General features: G+C 37.4%; 1 pseudogene; it reads right to left on the bottom strand.

Annotated features, from left to right (window-relative positions):
- Positions 1–2637: 2637 nt before the first annotated feature.
- LOC117621703 lies at positions 2638–4127 on the bottom strand (annotated as a pseudogene).
- Between the last annotated feature and the right edge of the window lie 4793 nt (positions 4128–8920).

Below are 8920 nucleotides of genomic sequence, written 5' to 3'. Positions count from 1 at the left end.
CGTCGGTGACCATTTAAAGTCATACTAGTGAACCCAAAAAAAAATGGTCATACCAGTGGAAAGGGCCAAGTGGGTCTAGTCTAATGGAAATCTGGTTGCCTACTAATTTGCAACCAACGACCAAATCGGGCGGCCTTTGCAATCTCCTTAACTAATTGTAGCTAATAGGAAAGAACCGAGGAAGGGGAAGAAGGAAGACAAAAAATAGCAAAGGCATTGAAATTCGAATTTAAATTGAAATCAGTGTTGGACCATGCATGCTGTAAAGCATTATATTGATGGCAGGCGAAGAAAAAGTAGGAAGAAATGCAGCCAAAGAAATTCCATTTTGAACTGAAATAAAATGGCAATAACAGGGATAGATATTCAAAAAAGATGTATAACAAACTCAGGTCGAAGTAGCTCTGGGTTTAGGTTTTGTTCTACTAATTAAAGAGATCAATGAAGTCCACGACTTTAGTATTTTCAAGACCAGATCAACAATCAAAAAAGCTGCAAATCAGCCTTTGTTTTTGAATTTGCTTTTTAAATTCAACATGACCTCTCCCTACTCTTTATTTCTATTTGGCACTATTGGGATGCTCCTGACCTCTTCCTACTCTTTTTCTTTCTTTTTCTTAAATAATTTAGAGTAGGGTAAGATCATGAGCATTCCAAACGTCCAAATATAAACAGTAGACCCCCGAAAATGATTGCCCGTTCATCAAGGGTTATTGTTGGTGTGGGGGATGTTTGCAGGGTGATCATACCAACACGCTGTGTGTGGTAGGACTTGGGTTTCTTTGCCTGAAGTGCCTTCCCAGGAGGACATGTAATGAAACAGTAAATACAGTGTGCTGATCTGGACTTGGCTGTCTGTTGAAAGCAGTGGGCCTTTGAAGGCCTCCGTAAACAATATATTTATTGGATTCACATATTTTTCATCTTCTGTTGCTTGCTCAAAGCTATCTCCTTCGGATGAACTCATGCTGTTTAAATCAATTGCATATGCAGCCCCGAAAAGCCCTCTCTGAGCCAACACTGTCAAGAATGCTGGACAAATATTATGGAAATTGTTAGTTGACAGAAGACGGGACTGATACCAATGAGGAAATGCGCATGTAAAAAAGGGGAGAATTCCATTCTGTGTCAGGATCACCTCCCCAAAGAGCTATATATTACCTCAAAGGTTTAAAAGTATAATATCTTCCGCTATAGGCAGTAAGTTCCATAGACAGAATTCATAATTATTTTATTTCCTCAATTTTAGGAATTATTCTTCTACTCCCACGATAATACCGCAATCCAAATCCTAATAAACTTGCCACTCCTTCTCCCCAAAGAAAAATAAATGTTAATTGATTTGGATTGATCAACTCCTCTTTTAACAAGGTTTTGGAGTCGGGAATGCTATAAATTAACCTTAGCATTGTAGTCTTTGTATCTTAATTTCTCCAACTGTTTGTTGCATTTTTTTAGCCATGTCTGCAACTGAAAGTTCAGACGTCAAGACTACAAGTCATCTTTGCGTGAAGATATGTATTGCATTGTTGAGCCTGTTCTTGATTGTTGGTGCTTACACCTGTTTCTTTATTCCGAACATAGGGTACACACAACCTGAATTCAACGTCACTGGTGCGTATCTTAATCGATTCAATAATTATACCGAAATCAACCATACTCTCTCCGACAGTCTCGTCCTCAACATCACCCTCACAAACCCTAACAAGGAAGTCGGCTTTGAGTGGAGTGACACCCAAGTCATTGCATACTATCAAAATGAGAGATTTGGTCTTGTCACTTTGATCGATAGGTGGAAATTGATTCACCAAGACCCCAAGAACACAACTATTTTTCAGAATGCCCTTATTCAAAGGCAGAAGCCTCTGCTGTTTGAGGAACATGTGCTTCCCAACGTTACTCACCATTACCGTATTGACTTAGTAATTGCTTTCCATGACAAGATTCAACAATCATTTGCCGAGGTCACGTGCAACCTAACAGTTCCACTAAATTTAAATGTAACATCTTGTGATGGTTTCAACACAACAAAGTGCTCCTATATTCAATTTAAACTTGAGCATGACTTGGCTCCTAAAAATTAAGGAGGAGCTCCTCCTTAATCATTTTAATAATTACTTTCAATTTTCTCCAAGTGCCTTACTTCAAATAGGTTATCTGATTAATGTTTATTTATTTGTTAAGAAAGTTCATGTCTTCCCCTTAAAATTCTTTTTTTATTTTTATTTTTTAAATTACCTTTAATCCGTTATATTTATTTATTTACTTTTTATGGACAACCATATAGCTCATCGAGGACAACTTGAAGAAACCATATATCTCCTTCCAGACCTCTCTTAACAAAGCAAGCCGTCGTATCTTTTCTATATTCAGCTTAGACAAAAGCCGTCTTATCTTTTCTATATTCAGCTTAGGCAAAAGACTCCAAAACCCGTCTTTGACCTGCTGCCTCTGGCCTTAAAACACTGTATACCAAATACTCGGGCTGAATTAGAAACAGATGACCAATGGTGGAGGAACACAATCTCTTCAACCATGCAAGGCTTGATACCAAACTACAAACGGCCCGGAACTTCCTCTAATGCGTTTGGCAACCCTATCTGCCCAACAAGCGCAGATATAGCATACAATAATTGAGGGTTTGAAAATGTTTAATTGCATATTAATAGCTTAAAGTTTGGCCAGGAGACTTTTTGGACCCAGCTTATCAATATTCATGGATTTCATGTAAAGTACAACACCATCAACAGGGACTTTAGATATTTCGGCGAGAGAAAAGTCAGGAAATATGTTACTATATACTGCAGAAGAATACAGATGGTAACAGTATCCAGGCTCGGTTCTTCCAGCTCTTCCTGCACGTTGAGCAGCTGATGCATTACTTATCCACTGTACTTCATCTATTTCCATGCCATTTAAGGAATTGTAGCTCTTCACTTTCTCTCTTCCAGTATCTACAACATACTTTATCCCAGGTATAGTTAAAGATGTTTCAGCCACATTGGTGGCCACAACAACGAGCCGTTCTCCTTCCCTGACTTCTTCAACGACATGAAGCTGATCTTTCACATGCAGCATGGCATAAGGAGGAGGAACATGAAATGTACCTGGAGAAGTATTCTCTTCAACTCCACTCTTTTTTCCCATGCTAGGATTGGATTGGTGTAGCAAGCATTTGGAGTAACTGAAAATGGTTGTTTCTCATCAGAATTGAAGTTAGATGAAGTTTTTGCGTCTCAAGCTTCAGTGCAGTAATGCCTCCTTCCTCTCCTAAAAGATTTTCCACATCACCATCAATTTCCAGACTAGCTTGGATCAATGAGTCGCCATGGTCACCAATAAATTCCAGTTCATTCTCTGTTTCTGAATCATATGAATCATCCTACTCATCGTCATCTATATCAAACTGATCTTCATCATTATAGCTAAATCTGTTAGTTTGATGGCCAGCCAAATTCCATGAACCTCAAATGCTTCATTGATCTCCTTCATGTCTATTTCCTCAGTAGAACTTCTTTCAGAAACTTCAGTGACATCACTCCTAATATCCCCTTCAGTTGTTTTTTTAAACTGTTCCTTTGAAACTCTATGTAGCTTTCGACACAAATACTCTACTTTCCTCTGCCCAGTGACGAACACAAGTACGCCCCCGCGTGGCAGCCTCTTGTGAATTGCCAAGGCTTTTTTACATGCTTGCCCAATATAATCCTCTTCCTTAGTTCTGCTTGAAAAGTAAATGGTTACAGGAAATTGTCTGGTGGGAACTTCTATAACTGGCGGGGGATTGCGAAACAGCTTTCTACCAGACATGAAGTCCTCCACTCGCAAGTGGCACTCATCAGAACAAGCTTCAAAAGACAAATCTGTTGCCCAGTAATTATAGTTCTTCCCGAAAGCACCTCCCATTGCTGCTCTGCAAATTTTTCCTGCCATCACATGCAAATGAGTACAACAAATGGTTCAAGAACCTTGACTAACAAATTTTTTCATGATCAACACTATGGAGCTTCACCTCGCGAGCACGAATTACACGTGAAAGCATTCCGATAAGAATGTCAGTGTTCAAGCTCCGCTCATGAGCCTCATCAAGAATTATATCGCTTCAGCAAAAAGTCATTCTGTACAATAAAGAGCTTTGGTTTAAGTACATTGGACAAGGATAACTAAATCTAACTAAACTCCATAAAATTTCATAAGAACGGTGACATGAAAAAAGATTTGTACCAAAAAAAGAAGAAGAAGTTGGAAACAGATCCCAAGACGTAATGATCAATACTTGTACAATTGAGAGAGAGTGAAAACCAAAACCAAAACTAATAAAAATTGAGTTCAGGGCTGAATAAAACCGGCCCATTTGTGTGCCTTGATGCAAAATTAAATTGTGCAAGTACAAGCACTTCTAGTAAAGGGGAAGAGTCTCCAAAAATCTAGCTGGTTTCTCTCATCTTATCCCAAAAACAAACAAAAAAGGAAAAAAATGAAGACATTAATGACAAGCTGCAGTATTAATATGATAATTTATAGGACGAGCACTGTGTGCCAACCTCACACGAATCCTCAGACACCGACCCACACACTGCCCGTCTAAGCCTTGAGACACATCCAAGGCAGCACTGATATGATTCCCTATTGACCGCCCACTAGCAGTCCATTAAGCCCAATGGCTATGCATATCAAATTAATACTCCAGCTTGTCAAAGCATTTTTATCCTTTTTTCGTTTTTGGATAAGATGAGAGAAACCAGATACGAGAGAGAGAGAGAGAGAGAGAGAGAGAGAGAGAGAGAGAGAGAGAGAGAGAGATTTATTAAGACTTAAGATATGTACAAATAGTCAAAACTTAAAAGGGATTTTCTTTCTAAGAAAAGAGAACCATGATGTTTGGCTCAACCCATAATGTGTTCCCATTATATAAAACCATCTGTTTTGTAGGTTCCCTTCAAAACCATTCATGTAAAACATTTCCCAAATTGTAGACAAATGTCGTAATTACGCGTAAAATAGTTTGTCCCAGGATCCTAACCCATACATATATAAATTGAATTTTTCTATGTCAAGGATGTCATTGTTGTAAGAAAAGTGCATGTCCTTCCTAGGGCTATCCATGGATATATTTTACAATGATCGGAACCATCCATATTTTAGGTCATTCTTCAAGGATTATACGGACTAAAAAAAATTCAGATCAGATGTTGTCAAGGATAATCAAATGGCTAAACAATTTCTGATTTAGCTGAGAAGCTAAAAACTGAATGGTTCTAATCAATGGTTCAATCGTCCAAACCGTATATGTATCAGTATGAAAACAGAACCCAACCTTAATAGAAACCCATATAGAGAAACGTATTATTTGATGCATAGTTGCTCAAATTATGATAGATTAACAAGATCAGTTGGTTAAAGAACCTGAAGTTCCCGTGGAATATTCCATCTGTCATGAACTTGATGGAGCAACTTTCACCGACCCTTTTGCCATACCTAACTTGAAACCTGACCTCTCTACCTAAATGTAGACCAAGCTCATATGCCACTCGCTTAGCAGTCGCAAGGACTGCCACACAACGAGGTTGAGTAACACCAATTATACCACTTCAGACTCAAGAGAAGCTTGAACCAAAGCCGGCTTCAAAAAGAAACTGCAACATGTCAACCGAAATGCAGAATTAGGAGCTTCAAGGGATCAAGAATATGAAATGCATATAAGCATAACAACAATAATATGATAATAAACCCACCTGTGGAACTTGGGTGGTTTTACCACACCCAGTCTCTCCACATATAATAACAGTGGAATGGTCATTAACAGCCTCCATTATCCCCTGCTCCACCATTACTATTGGGAAGATCCTTCCTTGCATTTTCAACTTCCTCAGGCCTTGATAAACGCACTATAGTTGGGGCAATTAGAGACCTCGGTGTAGGAGAATTTGATAATTTACTCGTCCTGCTGAAATTTACATTCGGTGTTTCTTTCACTTTTTCCTGTCCCAAATCCACCCCGAGTCTCCAGTTAGTCAGTAACACCAGTCATATATAAATAAATACCACTCAAAACATATAAAAACTTGTACTATCACATTTCTGACTACTGTAAGAAACAGGAACATGAATAGCATGTTGATTACATTGTGCTTATCATTATCCTTGAGACCTATCAAAAAATCCAAATGTGATCTTGGATTGCACATTTTACAAGTATTATAAAACCATATTGAAATTTAGAATCTAAAATTATTTGTTTGTTCCTGTTTTTCTTTTCTCTATTGAAGAGCAGGCTGCAGGAGGGAGTATCACAACATATAGAATACATGCCATAAGAGCAACAAAATTTCCTTTTTTTCCCTATTGAAGAGCAGGGTGCAGGAAGGAGTATCACAACATAATGCCATAAGAGCAACAAAATTTCCTTTTTAAAAAGTATCAACCAATAATGGGATTTCATGTAAGAGGTTCGAAAAATAGTAACGTAAAAAGACAAGATACTTAGAAAATCAAACAACTTGTAAGTTAACTTCCGCACACACCTGATTGGTGCCCTTCCTTTTGTTCCTTCTCTTTGCTAGCAAGATGAGGGTGTTGCTATCACCACCTCCCAAGCCTAAACCCAAACAAAAAAAACCAAAAAAAAAACACGGAAAGAGAATGAAGGTTTAAAATTCTTTATGTCTTTGGTGGAAGTTGTTAAGTGAAGTTGGAGTGATCTGGGTAATCCCTAAAGGCTGTTTTCAGCTTCTTAGCATTAAAATGACGGTGTGGGAAAGGGGAAGAGAGCTCGAATTTTATGGGACTGTCTTGTTCATACTTTGTTCTGGAATTTATGGGTGGAACGCAACGTAGAATTTTTCAAGAGTATGTAGGAGTGTCTTATGAAGAACTTTGGATTCAAGTAAAATTTTGCGCTTCTCTTTGGGCATCTGTCACCGAACAGTTTAAGGATTACCATTATCCTATTATCTTGAGAGATAAGAGAGCTGTGTTAAGATAAGTTTACTAAGACGTTTTTTCTTGCCTTTCTTAGAGAGGTGTAGCTTCAGAGTCTTTTCTTGGTTCTAGTTTCCTGTTTTTTAAGCAGAGTTTACTCTTGTTGTTTAGTCGAGGACTACTTGTCCTCTTGATTATCAATACAATCGTTTCTATTTAAAAAAAGAAAAAGAAAAAAAGAATGAAGGTTTAAAATTACCGAAAACGAGTTTTTTGCCCTTCTAATTTAAACCATAACAAGAGATTCTGTACCATGCATTACATATTTCAGTTAATGGCTGAAGAACTAGATACCTAGGAAAAGTGGCTGAGCCAGTTCAGTTTCCATTGCTTACTCCAAGTTACATGATAGAAATTTCTTTAACAAGTAGCATGTAATTGTAAGCTTTAATTCACTATAGCCCTATTTATATAGCATTTGAGATTAAGATCAAGAAAAAGAACAAAACTTGAGCCCTAGATTTCTGTTGTTTTATTTTGTCAACCTTATAAACTAACCTAAGGCCCTGTTCTTAGGCAAGTATTTAAATGGGAGTCTTGTAGTTGAAGGAAACTAGCATAGAGGCAAATGAAAAACAATAAAATCCACACCTCAAGTCCATATGCTGTGCACAATTCTCCATGGGAAAATCCATTTGGCTCCTCATTTACTTACTTCAACAAACCTGAAAAATATTACCACAAAATTTAATCACAAAAATTATTATGAATAAATAGACTTTTAACCATTCAACAATTTATCAATATAACAAATGCAAATGAATCTCTTTCATTTGTTTTCTGGGAAGTAAAGTGTTGCATACGAACAGACGGGCAGTGATGATGGAAAAGGGCGGAACCAAGTATGAATCTTCTCTTCTTAAGCCTCGGTGGTGGAAATTTTTTCTGGAATTTCCTTCTCCTTCTCTCCAAGTGTCTCTTTCTCACTCACTTTCTTCTTCGCTGCGTTCTTCTGTTGTAAAAACAGGTGCATTGAGGCTCTAGGGCGGGTTTTTACAGAGTGCTTCCATAATTGGGGTTTATGCAGGGGCAAAATCGGGGTTCTGTGTCCGATGGGTATTATCGTAAAAACGTACATGAAACTGGCATATAAAACTCACATGGGTATTATCGTAAAAACGCAAAGTAATTTTTTAAAAATTAAAATTAGAATACGAAATTCTGGAACAAGATTAAATATGGTGGTTCTTCTTTTCTTACAAGTGCAATACTGTCCAGATGGAACAAATTATGCATGAATTGACTTTCAAGAAAGAAAATTAGGAAGTCAATTCATGCAAAATAAGCCTTTGATTTTAGTTTTTTTTTTAAAAAAAAATTAATAATTTATCTCCTTTGATTTTAGTATGCTGCAGAATCTGTGGATCTAAATCTCTGTTCGGCTTCCCAGAAACTGAAGGAAAAGAATCAAACTAGATAAAAGGTTCATTTCAATTACTTTTATATTGTTCAGGAGCATATGAAGTCCTACTGCCTGCTATATAATTTTCTCTTCAGTTGTTTTTTTGTTCATTTAATTTTGTACTTGAAAAGGAAACAATTGATGTGTAGTTCATAACTTTGCCATACTGCATAACATTAGAACCTCAACCCTTTTGCATATGATGTTAAGTGACGCGTAATATTAATAAGCCTCTCGCGGCGCATTAAAAAATATATATATATATTATAAAATGATTTGGGATATGTGCGAATTTAGAGCTACACGTAAAGTAGATGAGACACAGCATTTAACGAGGTTCGGCTATGCCTACGTCCTCGGAGAGCAACAGCAGTAACTTTTTCACTATATAAAATAATAGGGCTATCTTCTCCCCTTTCTTTCTTTTCTCCGTTGGTCACACTCCCCTTTACAATTGATATGCCTATTTATAGGCTAATGTTTAGGCAAAATACAGGGAAGGGAAAGTTCCTGGAAGATGCAAGGAAACTTCCTCTG

Source organism: Prunus dulcis, chromosome 3, assembly GCF_902201215.1.
Source record: "Prunus dulcis chromosome 3, ALMONDv2, whole genome shotgun sequence".
Classification (NCBI taxonomy): Eukaryota; Viridiplantae; Streptophyta; class Magnoliopsida; order Rosales; family Rosaceae; genus Prunus; species Prunus dulcis.
Note: the sequence above shows the minus strand (reverse complement) of the source record. Positions and strands in the feature narration are given on the sequence as shown.